Source organism: Neltuma alba, unplaced genomic scaffold, assembly GCF_004799145.2.
Source record: "Neltuma alba isolate B1F8T4 unplaced genomic scaffold, ASM479914v2 tig00012148_pilon, whole genome shotgun sequence".
NCBI lineage: Eukaryota > Viridiplantae > Streptophyta > Magnoliopsida > Fabales > Fabaceae > Neltuma > Neltuma alba.
In genome coordinates this window covers 605,436-622,076 of record NW_021636697.1, presented here as the reverse complement: position 1 = coordinate 622,076, position 16,641 = coordinate 605,436, and the positions used below count along the sequence as shown (strand labels likewise).

Genomic DNA, 16,641 nt, shown 5'->3' with positions numbered 1-16,641 from the left:
CTATTTCAAAAAAATAAAACTAATTTTATGAATTTGGTCATTCAAAAGCATACAAGTGAAAAGAAAAAGAAAAAGAAAAAGAATGATCACAAATAGTGGGGCGAGTTTTGTTGTTATATATATATGTTTGGTTCACAGCTGTATCTGGACCCTTCTGAATGCTTGTTTTGTAATCTTCTGTAAGAGTGATAGCTAATTATTTCTGATGCAGGAAATCGCATAAAGCTCTCTGAACAAGCTTCCTGTGAGTACCATATACGTCTTTTTAAAATACATTATTTCAGTCATTTTTTCATTTTTTACGACGCGCCTAATTTATCACGTACTTTTTACATAACCTTTATATATATATATATATATATATCACTTTTTGTAATTTGAAATTTGAGGTGATTATAGATTTGTTGAAAGTAATATTTTATCGTTGTGGAAGAAAAGATTCCAATTCTATTTTGGAGAAAAAGAAAGACGTGGCACCTCATATGGGAATTAAATAATAACCAATAAAACTGTACTTGTGATCAAGTTGGCTTTTTTCGTTCTATAAATTCGACGCTTCAACCACGCTCACTTCCCTCCCTCCTCTTCCTTTTAGGCCTGTTTCTAATCACACTTTCAAGATAATCAGTTGCAGATATTTTCTTATTTCGCTTCTGGTCCCTCCGTCCTCTCCCATTTCTTCCACAAATTCTCCTTCCGTCCTATTCTTCCTCAGACCCCTATTTCTCCAGACTCTTCTGGCAAAGCCACCCCTAAATCCTTCCCAAAGCTTCCCTTTCTTCTCTCCTCGATTCAGCCTCCGAGAAAAACCCATAGCCCACGTATCGGATCCTCCCTTTCTATGGTGGATTTGATTGTTGGATCTGGTGGAACAGGAAAGTCGCCGTCTGTTTTTTTCTTTCTCTGGTAGATTTTCAGAAGCCTGTCTTAAATGCCCAATTTTATGTTCTTGATGTTTGAGATTCATGTATCCGATTCTCAGTGAAATCTTCCTTTGTGGTTGTATGATAAATTCTACTGTCAGGCGCAGGACCCACCTTGTTCAATCTTTCTCGGTTGCCTTCCTCTACTGGCTGTACTACGTCTCATGATTGTTTGAGCCTCTTAGTTGATCAGGATTAGTCATATATATTACTATTTTCTGCATTGGTTTTTCTGGGTTTGTGTGTTTCTTGGTGTACGGGTCCTGCGTCAAAAATAGTAGTGTCCGTCTTCTTTTGGTCTTCCTTCTTTCGAATCCCATGGCTTCTTCTAGTGGAACGTCTTCCGGGTCATCATCCCTGGTTCGAAACTCTGGTTCAGATGAGGATTTGCAGGTCTTGATGGATCAGAGGAAGAGAAAGAGGATGATATCGAATCGTGAATCGGCGAGAAGATCAAGAATGAGAAAACAGAAGCATCTGGATGATCTGGCGGCTCAGGTGTCTCAGCTCAGGAAGGAGAATCATCAGATTCTCACAAGCGTAAACCTCACAACCCAACAATATCTCACCGTCGAGGCTGAGAATTCTGTGCTCAGAGCCCAAATGAACGAGCTGACCCACAGATTGCAATCTCTGAACGAAATGTGGATTTCGTCAACACAAGTTCTGCAGTTTTTGCAGCTTCAAACTCATCATCATCATCCACCTTCATGGAATCCACCAACAGCTTCTTCTTCAACAGCCCATTAAACATGGCCACCTGCCTGAACCACCCGATCATGGCTTCTCCTGACATGTTCCAGTACTGTTAAAAGACAACCGGATTTTACAGAGATTTAAAGACGATGGGATTGTTAATTAGGTTGCTGTAGATTTGAGTCAGTCAGGGTAAAAAAAAAAAAAAGATAATTAAGGAATAAAAATTTCAGCAGTGGAACCTGAAACTGGAATTGTAATATTATGGGTGATCCGGGGTCAAATCACACTCGAACACCATATCATTTTTTATTGTGTTTGTGTGTGTATGTGTGTGCCTTTTGTTGTACTGTGTGGTGTTAAATCTTTAGGTAAGTACTGGTTAATGTAGGAGGGGCAGGTATTGTCAAGAGTGATGTAATGTCTAGGGTAATGAGTCCAGCCACCATTGTTGTTGTGGGTCTCCTATGTTGGGTTATAACAGTACCTATGATTTTCTCTGTCAAATTCTCTCTCTAAATGTATTTTTAAGTTTTTTGAGTTTTTTATGCTCTTTGCTGAGATCAGTCATCTGATTTGACTGGAAATGAAGATGGTAGAAAATTCAGAGATTGCTTGCTTCTGAGACGTGAATGATTGAGAAGATGAAGGTCTTGAGCTAGTTAAAATACTAGTTGTGCATGGAACTTGGATAGGTTATGATTTATGATCCGTGGGTGTGTTTATTAAATTTTACAAAAAAAAAATGAAAATCTAGTAAAACTCAAATTATAATTATTTCCTACATTTAACATATTTTTTATAAGAATGTCAGATCTGGAATTTAGTAATCTTTAAGTTTATTTTATGAAAATTTGTTAATTTAATGTGTAAAAGATTTTAAATGATAAGTAAAAAATTAGAAAACTTGTCCTTTATGGCCGGTTTTACATTGATAATTTTTTGAAGGAATATACGTCATAATATGAATATACGGGTATTTATAGGCGAGTAAATACTAAATACTGGATTTGAAAGAGGGGAAAGTCCAAAATACATAATTAAGAAGCAGCAGAGGAAAGGGACAAGTGAATGGGAGGGGGAGGGTGCGCAAGTGATCGTCTACTATTCTCCTCATAAATAATAATGAATTGAATTATTATTTTTTTAAAAAAAATGGGGAAACAGGTACGACACCCAAACACGTGTTTGCTGTGTGTGTCTCTCATTTATCTATCTCCCAAAAAGTTCACTGCGCCTGTGGACTCTCCGGCCTTGTTTGCCGCTACGTTAGCTTATATATTTTGAAGTCTGATTTATTTATTTCAAAACATTTCCCCTGAAATAAAATAGAGAAGCGGACAGGAAAAGTTATGATGGATTTAATTTTAAAAAATAGAAAAAAATCAAGTTATCATCGTAATCCTATTTATACATATTTATTTTAAATCAAACTTATTAAAATATCCCACGGTCTTGCCTCTTTTTATTTCCCTCGAATCAAATAGAAAATTCGGGTTCAGGGGATGTATCAGTCAATTCCATGTGAGTCAGATCGCACGTGCCCTGTTCCATAGACTGGTAGGCTCACAAGAGCTAGGCATATTTTTCATATAAGGTACGATATTTTTTTAAATGCGTAAAACCAGCCGATATAATTTACACAACCCACTTTAAAACCAGACGCATTTTCCATAATTTGCACCGTATGGTTTCAATTCTTATAAGAAAACATAATATGCTTTATATTAATATTTCTACATGTTTAATTTAACAAATAAAGAAACATATTACCATTCACATTCAAAAACCACGAGAATTTTTTTTTTCTTTTAAATTCGGATGTCAAACATGCCAACATGTGGGTTATATGCCTTGTTTAACATTGACTCTTTTTTGGTCACTTTTTTTTTTTAAACCCACCAACCCACTTAAAAAAGTAGGTTAGCTCAAATTTGATGTGACATATATAATTGAATTAGAAAATCACTATATGGATGGATAGATTACTGAGAACAAGAACCTGGATTGAAATTAAATCGAAGCTGATCCTGTTGTGAAAATATAATCGGAAGGATGAGATTGCACCAAAACCAGAGAAGACAAGGAGCTGACTTATAAGGCAATATAATGCTATAATATGGGGACCATCCTACCGCGTTATTTTCATAATTTAAACCTTTATTAAACAACTCAACTCCTATTACTTTGATAGTTTGCAAATTAATTTCCATGACAGTTACTCTCTTCTTCTTTTTTTATTCTTCTTCTGTTTCTCCATTTCTCTTTTAATATAATAATAACAAAAATTTTCTCTCATGGTTAAAAAAACAAAATCGAATCCAGTCAACGGAATAAAACTTCCCATATAATTTAAAAATCAAGACATGTAAATAAAACTTTACTTGTATATACTACCTCCGGTCCTAATTATAAGCCCCAGTTGACTTATTTGAAGAGATTAAGGAAGTAAGTTAAGTTAGTTATTTGTAATAAATAAGTGTTGTCATTCCTAAAATATCCTTGCTAATTAAGTATATTGGTTAGAACTATCATTATTAGAAGGATTATCTTGAAAAAAAATACATAAATATGAGAGACAAAATGGATTGGGGTCTTATAATTAGGACCAAACAAAAAGTCAAATGGGGTCTTATAATAAGAACCGGAGGTAGTATTACTTGATAGTTTTTATCTGTTTTATTTTACACTAGTTATATATGTAAATCAAACAATGTAATCAAATAAAAGAATACAATTTTTCTTGCCTCTCAAGTGGGGTTCGACTTGTCTGAAAAGAAAAACAGGTCTGTTCTTTTTTTGCAAAAAAAAAAAAAAAGCCTGAGCAAAAGTGAAAAAGAAAAAAAACACGAAGAAGAAGAAGAGAAAAGCAAAATTAACAAGTAAACAAAATTACAGCTTTGTTTAAAGGCAAGGCTGCCGCAGCAATTTCCTGGAAGCTCCCGTTTGGGTCAAAACGAGACTGCAGACATATGACTATGAGCAAGGTGAGTGAGCTCGCCGTGGGATTCATTTAATACAACCATAAAAATTTCAACTCACAACAAAATATTATTTCTTTAGAGGGTTAAATTCCATTGATGAAATTAGAATTATAAGCACGTGCTGGAAAAAAGTTTCCAGACCAACCATGTTTGTCCACGAAAAGTCCATTATCTAGAAAAAGGTCGTGCTCAATTTTGAATTATCCATATACTCTATACTTTTTAAGTTATGTGACCTTTACCACACTGTATCATATTCCTTTTCAATGCCAAGTCACACTATCACATTTACTCGCACAATAAAAGCTTAATTTATATATATATATATATATATTATATTAGTATTATTATACTGCTATATATATTGATGTTTGCTGGAATGACGATGCTTTGACGATAAAAGTTTTTGATCTAATGATACAATTTGTGAAATAAATGATGTGTGAATTATTTAAAACATAAGACTAATTTAATTAACGGTGAATTCACGTCAATATTTCACAAGAAACTTGTAGCACGTGCAATATATATATATATATATATATTTTATAAAAATCTTGTGGTGTTAATTAAATCCCCAAGGGAAACATGAGGGCTACAACATATGCTATCTTACGTTATTAATTAGCCATGCTTTTATGAAAAGCCGTGCTTCTTTATATAATATTTCTCTTCCTCTTTTTACAATAAAGATTGGAACAAGTTAGTGTTAATTATATTAGTACTATTAGCATATGTAATTTTGTTGAGATCAATAAGTGGAATTCGTAAACGGAAGATTAAGCCTGAAAATCTCGAATTTGAGGCGTTTTTAGAGAATCATGATATAATAATAATAATTATTTTTTTTTTTGAGAATATTTACATAAAATAAGAAAATATTAAAAATCAAACATATACAAACCCTAGATCATGTAACGCTAAAGGAATCGGAGGGGATATTATTAATGGAATCCAACTAGAGTTTCCAAGAGACTGGAAGTGGAAGGGGGTAGATTTCTGGAGATTATTCCAACGACGTTTGCACTTGTCAATATCTTTAAATTACAAAAAGAAAGAAAGAAAGGAAACAAACAAAAGCAAAATAATGAAGGAAGAATCTTCAATCAACTCAAACTCAAACAGGTGATTGAGTTAATACCACAAATTTTTTTGTTTCCCTGCACAAGATACCAAAGAACGTTGTCAGGAGTCGAAAGCTGTCATTGTTGTTGGTCACAACTCACGAACTCATGAGACATTTTCACATATATATATATATATATATACTCCTCCGGTCCTAATTATAAGACCCAATTTGACTTTTTATTTGGTCCTAATTATAAGACCCAATCCATTTTGTCTCTTATATTTATGCATTTTTTCTAAGATAATCCTTCTAATAATGATAGTTTTAGCCAATATACTTAATTAGCAAGGATATTTTAGGAATGACAACACTTATTTATTATAAATAACCAACTTAACTTACTTCCTTAATCTCCTCAAATAAGTCAATTGGGTCTTATAATTAGGACCGGAGGAGTATATATTTTATGGTGGTTTCGTGAACACTTACGCAACTCTAACTCTTCATAAATAATTAATTATCTTTTTCAAGAGTCTCCCACCCAGCTTACCTTTGAAATGCCAAATATGCCATCCCACGACTTTGCATGCCCAGGGAATACACCAAATTTACACGCCCAACCTCTTCATCACGACAAGTACTATTATTACTACCTCCGGTCCTAATTATAAGACCCAGTTGACTTATTTGAGGAGATTAAGGAAGTAAGTTAAGTTAGTTATTTGTAATAAATAAATTTTGTCATTCCTAAAATATCCTTGCTCATTAAGTGTATTGGCTAGAACTATCATTATTAGAAGGACTATCTTGGAAAAAAATGCATAAATATGAAAGACAAAATGGATTGGGGTCTTATAATTAGGACCAAACAAAAAGTCAAACAGGGTCTTATATTAAGGACCTAGTATTAATTTATTTATTTTGACGAATTTCATTATGTCCCAACAAAAAAAATGATTTGGGTGATAAATTTTTAGTGGCCAGCGATGATTAAGTACGTCGTTGTCGTGGTGAGTTTTAGCGGCTCTGCCTTTTTGTCGTAACCGAGCGCTGAGTCGTAAATCCTAATTAGTTGGTTAATTATTCCTCGTAAAAATTTTAATGACATTTTTTCCGGAAAAAATATTAGCAAGTCTGTGATTGGATTATTTAAGTAGATTGTAGTATAAATGATATATATATATATATATATATCTAGATTTGTATCCTTGTTTTTTTTCCCAATAGCAACTAAATTAGGTGAGAGATAAGAATCAACTTCAAGAGACAATGAGAATGGAGTTAGGCGTGGTGGAGGGGGTAAAGCATAAGGACGCTCTTATTAGACAAAGCAATTAATGCATTAGATATCAAACTCATTTAAATCTGCTAAGTGTGATTTGCTTCTCGATCACTATATATATATATATATATATATATAGATATTGTAAAGTAAAGAAGGCTTATATTGACTGTATACGAATAATTCAAGCCCCTGATATGACTCTTTCTGGCGGCTAAACGAGAGAAAGAAGCAGCCATGATTAGTTCAGCGAATTGCAAGGGGCAGTCGGTTTCATCTCTATATATATATCCACAATAGTCTCAAAAACATATCCACTTATCCCATTTGCATATAATAATCCAAAAAAGCTACTAGAAAAGAGAGAAACGATAGAAACAGAGGAAGAAAGATATAGCTAGTTTTTCAATAGCTGTTCCCACTGTGAAATGTCTGTGACACAAGATTAAAGATATATGTGTGTATGTAATGTATGTATGTATGCGTGCTAACGCACACAGCAGAACCAATACATATATATATTGAGTTGCAGAATTTTGGAAAATGCAGAAAGCTGAAGGGACCCATCAGGCCTTTTGATGGCTATTAATTAATTAATGCTGGTAATATTATTGGCGTATATGTAATGTTTGTATATTTCTACGGATTAAGTTCGAGAGAATAATTTAGGAGAATAATTTAGAACTTTGAAAAGGATCATATATATTGTCCGTAAGTTAATTATCTGCAATTTAATAACTTGCACCAAAGAATAATAACTACTCCTTATATATATATGTAATGCGATATTATATTATATTGAAACGATTCTTTCCTTTCATTTCTTAGTTATATATGTTTCACTTTGGAAGAACTCTTATACCGATACATACATATATACATATATATATATATATATATATATTCCTCCAACTGTGGGTTTCCGAATGGAGAGAAGAATATTTCCTCATGCACACAAACACTATAAAAGAACGATAAGTTCAGTGGGCATTGGAATACATAATATATATTGCAATTATAATGCGGTGGAATAAAAAGAATAAAATTGAAGGTAGGAGAAACTGAAAGGAAAAAAGAAGTAATTTCGATCATTTAATAAAGCAAGCAGTCACTTTCACAGAGGATTCTGTGTTTGATACGTGCCAAAAGCTTGTGTTAAATATAAACACGAAACTCAAAAGTTTTGCGATATATAGTGTGATGATATTAATTTGTATATACGGCCATGATATGAATATATAATATCTATATATGATGAATGCTAGAACCTTTTCATTTATTATACTTCTCACTTTATTTATATAGATTATCTTGCAGCTAAGCATAGACTTTGGAAAATGGATTGAAATTGTGGATTAAAAGGAATCATATTCTGTGCGTCACCTGATTTTGATTGAACCAGAGATTCCACCCCATCCCCCAATATATTCGGTGCAATGCATGGCATCCATTAATTATGGGATATTTGACATATTTACTTAAACAGAAGCAATTCAGTGGCCAGCAGAGAGCCGCAGGTTTACATCATACACACAGTATTAATATATATATATATATAGATACATATATATATATATGCCATTCCATTTTTATTCTGCTAGAGAGAAACACACAGATTTCTAAACACGATAAAGCACTTTATTTAGTGACCAATTGTCCCAGAGTCGGTGCATTGTCTGTGTGATTAGTGGGTGGGTGTTTGTGAAGAGACACGGGCGAGCAAATCTTATTAAAATTATTCAGATTCAGTAATGGGGACGCTATAGAAGTTATGTGCGGGCTCATATCATCAGTGATCTGTATTCAGACAATTGTACAACTCATTGATTGGGATCCACCGTTAAAGTCCCACCGCACTTGTTTCAGATTAACTGAAGTCAATATAATAATTTGATACCATATCATGCCCCATCCTGGCTCCCATATCGGATATAGGAGATTGATTGAGGAGTTGGATTGGATTTGATCCGACATAAAATATCTCAATTCTCCTGATTAATTTGTATTTATCATTTCTTCCCAAATCATAATTACCCAGCTTACAAAACTAATATATAATCTAATGTTATACATGATGATACTGTTTCGGAGAGATCACATGTATTATAGTTAACTAAATTATTTGACTTTTCTCAATTTGTTAAATGAGTTAAATAGTTTGATGTGAAAAACTGAAAGGACTTGTGGCAAGTATAGTAAGCGCGTGGGGGGGAGAGGAAAAAGAAGGATGCATGGTCCTTAGATATTGATAGAAAAGAAATGAGGCAAAGGAGAGCTGATTAGGGACAGGTGTGAGTGTGTGTGTGTGTGTATAAAGTGGATATATGATGAAGTCTACTTTTAGAGAGAGAAATGAGTTCACATGACATCTGTTTGTGAGGAATGGAAGATGATGAGATGAGATGAGAAGCCTACTTAATGCCTGCTCCCATTTGGCTGCCTTCCTTGAAAAGGTTTCTTCTCAGTTTTTCTGATCAGTTTGGCCTCTCTCCTTTTTCGCCAGGCTTCGGATTCTTGTCTATATGTATATATGACCATGAATTCTCTAGACTGTTCTGCCCAACATCGTCTTATATTCCTGCACATCAAAATAGCCGAGCTCTAGAGGATTCAAATTTTGCAGATATTATTAGTCAATACCATCGATTTCTCGCCTTTATCAAGTTACGTAATAAGAGAAAACTCTAACAGTAACATCTTACTTTTCCTTATCTGCTCTCAGAAAAAGAGGGAGGTTTTCAGGTCACTGTCCCCCTCGTGTGCTTCCAGCGAGATCGAACTGGATAAAATAAAGTCGGGATGGATGTTTGTTTCCTAACATTTAACTTTTGAGATATTACTTTTTGTTTTCTCTTCTTCTTCTTCTTCTTTTTTTTTTGGGGGTGAGAAAGCTTTTGGGATATATATCAGGATCTTCATGACTTGGAAAACGAAACATCTTTTTCGTAATGGAAATCGAACTCAGAGCATCAGAAGAATTGATTGAAATCAAACGTAGTGTCCATGTCCCCTGGGCCTAACAAAAGCATGCATTGGCAAATTGACTTTTTTAAGGTAGGTTTCTTACGTGGTAATGGCGTGAACTTGTGGGCTGAAAGAAAATTTTGATGGGCTTTGAGCCCTAGATATTACTACTCTTGGGATTAGATAGTAATGGGCTGAACTGGATATGATTGAGGCCTACCAACGGCCCTTTACCTCCACCCAGATATATTATTTGTCAGCAACCAGGTTAATTAATGTGATGAATCAAAATTCAAATTCTTATTAAGAGATATATCTATTTAGTATTTGACAATACTTCAAACATGACTTCCTCCACCAATAAGAAGATATTCATGTCTAACAAAAAAAAAAATGTCAGCTGAGCTAACACAAAAAATATATAATCTATTTTTCATACAACTGACAAAATATATTTTATTTCACAAAGCACTTCCTTTTTGTCATTATACTACTAATGCAGAACAATATGTGAACCTGACTACTCCACAATCCCCGATCTGATTTCCTCGACTTTGCTTAGCTTGTAAACACGTAATGCGTGTTGTCTTCGGCCTCGTGTACGCGCTCTAACAGACAGTCATTTCACGCCTCCTCTGTAACCATGTGTACATCACGATGAAACAAACGTGTCAAGAAATTGACCAAGTGTGGCAAAAAAAAAAAAAAAAATTGACCAAGTGTCGTCCATTTTTTGAAAAATATATTGTACTAAGTTAAGCCCCTATTAATATCATATATAAATAATCAATACGAAATTTAACTACTGGTCTAAATGTAAGGATACTACATGTAGGACCTTTCATACGGACCAGAAAAATTTTATATAAATAACTAAAATTCTATCATTCCTTTGTAACTTGTAAGTAGTATAATCTTTTCTTGTTCTCCGGTCAAGAAATATATTTTTTATTTTGTGAAGATCCATCGGCTGGGGGTGTACAGGCTCTGTGAAAAGAATCATCAATATGTTAGTAATTACTGTCCGAGTTGAATTATAAATTAAAAATTAGTTGACTAATTTGAGAGATTAAAAAAGTAAGTTAGTTTAGTTATTTGTAATAAATAGATTGTTATATTTCCTAAAAATATCCTTGCTAATAAAGTTTGGTTAGAACTACTATTATTAGAAAGACTATCTTAAGAAAAAAATTAAATAAAAAATAAAATAAATTAAAAATATATAATTTAGATTAAAATAAAAATAAAACAAAAGTAAATGTCTCACTGTCACTCATATGAAGGGGAAAAAGGTAGGTGAAAAAACGAAAAAAAGCGCCAAGAACAGAAGTTTCCTTCACGGCCATATTTGAAAAGCGGCCGTTTCCTCTGCAAACGGATCTACCATTCCAATCTCGTTCCGTCGTTTGTCTACCGCTGCTTTGTAATTTGCTTGAACACAAACAAAGAGAGAATTATCATCATCTGCACCAGGAGCTTTGCGTTCAGTGTGATTTGCTCTCCCTCTTCGCTATAATCGGCATGTCTCTTTCTTTACTCAACGTCTTGTCGATTTTTTTTTGGGGTAATTTTTACTTTGTTGATAATTTGTCTTCAGCTTTGGTACTGCTCAAAACTGCTAATGTCATTGTTATATAACGATTAAAATAGTACGGTATGATATGAAACCATGGTTCTATCTGATTGAGTGTGTTTTCCTCATTCGCTTATAAGACTGTGAATCGCGATTCAAATATCAAATCAAGCTATGGGAAAGACACCACATACTACGACATATAGGCGTTAAGGTTGACGCATCCCCTGCAGAGATCAAGAAGGCCTACTACGTGAAGGTAATAATTTTAATCGTGTTTGTGTATTTGAAAAGTATATATGAGTACAGAATTGAGATTTGAGCAGGCTTCTAATTTACCCGATATGGTCCATGTGCGCAAGTAATGTAGTGTATTATGGAAGCAGCTGGACAATCATTTCAGTTCTTTCATTAAACGGAGACTCTCAAATAGTTAAATTATGCGGTTTTTGTTCACTTATTTGACTTTTACAATTTCTTTTAGATCGAGTTATATGAGAATTCTGAGCTCAATATAATGCGCAGGCAATAATGAGCTTATGATCTTGTCTAGTCCTCTTATTCTTCCTGTAAATGCATCCATTAGATGGTAGCTTGCTGTGCGCTTCTGATCCAGACTATCAGTCAGCTAGTCACCTTCTGATGCATTCTCCTTGGAAACGTCTAGTTATTTTCCATGTTGGGAGCATGAACTTTGGTCAGCTGAAGACAAGTAAAAGACGAAAAAGGGTCTTTTGTTCTTAATTTTAGTTTGAGTGTGTAGAAATACCATCTTTATCCTGTTGGTTCCCTTCATCTTTTCCCATTATTATTATCATTATCACTATTATTTTAAACATAAGCACTGTTCTTGCGTCATTAGAACGTTTTGTTTCCATTTTATTGTCTTTGCAGGCAGGGTAGTACATCCAGAGTAAAAATCCTGGAGATCCTAAGGCTGCAGAAAATTTTCAGGTATGTTAATGAATGCATCTTATGCACAGACTTTTCGCTTCTTAGAGATTTGATGGCACTGATGGTTATTAACAAAACTATTTACTTAAGGATAAAGTTCTGAGTATATTGTTACTACATATATTATGTGAAACAGTTATGATTTGGTGATTGTTACTACTAGATTTGGTAAAGTTCTGCCCTGCAGTGGGAAGGCAATTTTTCCCTTTTCAAAAGAGTACACTTTTGTGGTGTTAGAAGGAATTCTATAGTGTTTTTTGTTCAAATTTTATGTAAGTAACGATTTTTTCTTCCATGGGTTGGATTGATTGGAAAGGTAGCTCAAGACCTATAAACAGGAATGTTTAACTTATTTCATCACCAGTTTTCTTCCACAAGCCTTTGATCTCTTCTATCTTTCAAACCCATTCCTCCACCCCTCAATATATTTTAAAATGTGGTATCCATGCTCAGGTACTTGGTGAGGCTTACCAGTTTTGAGTGATCCTGAGAAGCGTGAGCATATGATAAGAATGGAAAGGCAGGAGTGCCACAGTAAGTTTTAACAACCATCTATAATTGAAAAATAATCAAAGTTTGTGAGTATCTTATCGTTTGCTGAAGTTCTGTCTTTGCAGCTTGAAGCTGAAATCCATGTATTCAAAATGAAACTTTTTAATTATTTGTTTCATCTTCTTCAGTGACACTTCCTTTTCTCATTGTTTTCTTCTGTTGCGAAATAGTATTTGTAACAAATTGATCTGATGATGCTTACTTTTGTTCTAGCTTTTATATAAGAAAGAAAAATTAACTGGGTATTTTCAGTATGAGGGCTGTTTAGGTTAAGAGCAGTTTGCTGAGGGCTGAAATATAATTTAATATCGTTATGTCCAAGTAGCTGCAGTAAAATTTTAAAATTTTGGCGAAGAACCTAATGTCCAGGAGTTTTGCCTAACTGCTAATGATAATTTCTTTTGAATTTCTTTTAATGAAACTCAGTGTGCAACATTTGGTTTTAAATTTCTTTGTCAACAAAGAAAACAAGTATAATAATAAGCTTACTTCTTCGTCTTATTACTATTATTCTGTGCAGAGATTGCATGATTGATCCTGCAGCTGTATTTGGAATGCTTTTTGGAAGTGAGTATTTTGAAGAATATGTTGGAGAACTTGCACTGGCTTCTCTGGCATCTATAGAAGTGAGGAGGAGGAAGACACACATGATCCTGAAAACTCGTAGGCAAATAATTCAAGAAAAAGATGAAAGTACATGTCTTTTCCTAGTGCTTTAATTGAGTTCCTCACTCCCTGTTTCCGCACTCTGTTCTTCCCATCTTCTAGTAGCTGAAGCTGTTCCTACTTTTGTTGCCATAGAAATGGCAGAAGGAAAGGGAAGAAAAGCTCATTGCAACTTTGAAAGATCGCCTGCAACCATTTGTCGATGGTCAAGTAGATGAGTTCACAAATGGGCAAATTCAGAAGCACGCCGTCTTTCTCAAGCTGGTGAGTTTTCCCATTTACACTTCAATTCAACCAATGGCCCCTTTTCTAGGACGATCTGTCAATTTGGAAAGTTTATATAAATCTTATAAATACTTCTTTGTATCCATGCTCCAATGCATGCTTATCTGAAACTGGGAATCACAGGATATTTGCTGTCGCTGATGATATTTGTTATGATTTGAACCTGTTATTAACAAATTTTTAGTCAACTTTATCTGTCCATGTTTGCTCGTAGATTCTTGGGATTGAATTGCTGGCTTAGTGGCCATCATCCATTAAATATTTGCACGGCTTGCTACCATGAGATATAATTTTCATTGATGATGAAGATCTCTGAAAATTTTCATGATATTAGAGCCCTGCTCTAAAAATTATGCTTAGAGTTCCTTTACCTGGTATTTTTATTTAACTTATAGCTCATGTTCAGCTTTTGGCGAGGCCATGCTGCATACAATTGGCTATATCTACACACGAAAGGCTGCAAAAGAGCTGGGAAAGGACATGAGGTATATGAAAGTTCCTTTTTTGGCAGAGTGGGTTAGAGGTAAAGGACATATGATAAAGTCACAAGTGATGGCAGCTTCAGGTAATAGATTAATTAACATCTGGATATCCTACCCAGTGAAAAGTATCTAGGTCTTTTCAAATATTTGTGGAGGTTTTAATGAATTTGAGCTCTGTTTGTAGGCGCCGTGTCCTTAATTCAAATACAAGATGAGCTGAAGAAGAAGCTAGATGATGGAGAAAACAAAGAAGAAAATATACTAAAAGCTATGGAAGATAAGAAGGATGCTATGATTAATTCCTTTGGCAGATCAATGTGGTTGATATCGAAACAACTCTGTCACATGTTTGCCAGGCTGTAAGTGTTAGTTTGAAGCTTTCTGTCGCTTGAGAATGTTATATTTGTCTGCTGGCTAATGACTTCCAGAAAAGTTGCATGTTGCAAAAGTGAAATATTTCAAGCATGTCTTCGCTTGCTGGGCCGGCCCAACATGTGCTATATCTTTGATGTCAAACTCACATTATTAGGTTCAGAATGATTAAACTAAAAACTCATTGCACATCATTCATTTATCAACCTACCAGAAGATGATGCTGAAAGAACAAAGGTGCAGGAATTCATCATATAGGCACTTGTGCACTCTTTTTAGTGTTGAGGTTAATAGCCCTAAACGATCAAGCAATCATAATGTTAGTGATTTGATTAAGTATATTGAGTGTATTGAGTGCTGGTAATCGCTAGTTACATTTCAGCCGAAGTGTAAACATTGTGCTAACAGTTACTTATTTTAAGGCATCAATTACTTGCAAGATTTCACAAAGACCATTCTCGCACCTGTTATTGTTCTCAGGTTCTTAAAGATCCTAGCGTGTCCAGAGACGTGTTGAAACAACGGGCTAAAGCCTTGAAGAAGTTAGGAGCTGTCTTCCAAGTAAGTTTTATGTGATGATTTGCAATATTGCCTTTACGAGTTTACAGTGACTTGTGCGACTCTGCAAGAAGAGTGTTCTAATTGAGCTTGGATCAGTCATTTCAATAATCAGCTTCGTTATCTTGTTTATATATAATTAAGGGTGCTTCATTTTCACTTCAGGGTGCAAGGCTCCTTACAGTAGAGAAAACAGTCTCCGCCATGAAAGTGCCGGAACTGGAGATGCAGGTTCATCATCATAGTCACTTTGGTGCTTTGTGGAGATAATGGGAATGGTGCTTCATGTTCATTGTGTTCAATATAGTGTTTTGTGTTGAGTTGATTTATTTCTTACGCTATTAGTATATGTGCATGGCATGTAAATTTTTTTCTTTTTTGGGTCATCACAGTCCTGTATCAGAGTTTGTTGGATTTATTTAGTTCCTGAGCGGTCGCGGGGGAGCCTGGTATGCGATTTGACTTGTAGATTGGACTAGAATTAAGTGTCGTTTTATTTTTAGGGTTACACTAGATGTGGGCCCCGTGCATTGTATGAAGCCTAAGGTAAATAATAGTGAGACTCTTTTTGAATATTTTATATATGTTGGTATTGATATTCTTATATCTTAGCATGTAACTTTACATTATTGAAGGGCTACTTTTTATTTCATATTATTAATAAACAATTTTTCTGAGGTAGGTAATACCGACCATATCACTTTAAAAAATACATTCAATTGGATGATTGGGTGTCAAGGACTTGCACTATGCATTATTTACTACCCTACTCATCCCGTACGCTATCAGATCATCACTAATTGTGGGATTTTACTAGTTTAATTGGAGGCTTTTAATTTGAGTTCTGAGAATGTAGTAATGTTAAAAACCTGGAGGTAAAGCTTTGCTATCTTTTGTGACTTTACTAGGTTCCATCTAAATTAGTCTGGACTCTCAATAGAACTTTCAATTAAAGTGAGATACATTTAGACAGGAATTCTTAAGTGGGCATAACGGGGGTGAACTAATCTAATTATTGGACATTGATCATTAACAACGCAAGCCTTACTCAAATTTAATTGGAAAAATCCCAATTAAATCTATCTGAAATAATGAAATTCTAATTAAGGCTTATACTTTTAATGAATTCCTAATTAGGCTAAGAGGCTTAATTAGGGATTTTCAAATGTTGCTGAAAGACTGGAATGCCTCTTTGTAATAAAAAAGGAAAATTGAATATGTAGGTGTAAATCTGATTTTAGTTTTAATTATTCTAGTAGATTTACTAATGAGGACGTGGGC

The 16,641-nt window shown here is 34.3% G+C and overlaps 2 pseudogenes; both read left to right on the top strand.

The window, feature by feature from the left end:
• The first annotated feature begins 636 nt into the window (after nt 1-636).
• Nucleotides 637-2,153, top strand: LOC114723603 (bZIP transcription factor 11-like; annotated as a pseudogene).
• Nucleotides 2,154-2,251: 98 nt separating this feature from the next.
• Nucleotides 2,252-15,964, top strand: LOC114723602 (chaperone protein dnaJ 10-like; annotated as a pseudogene).
• Nucleotides 15,965-16,641: the final 677 nt, after the last annotated feature.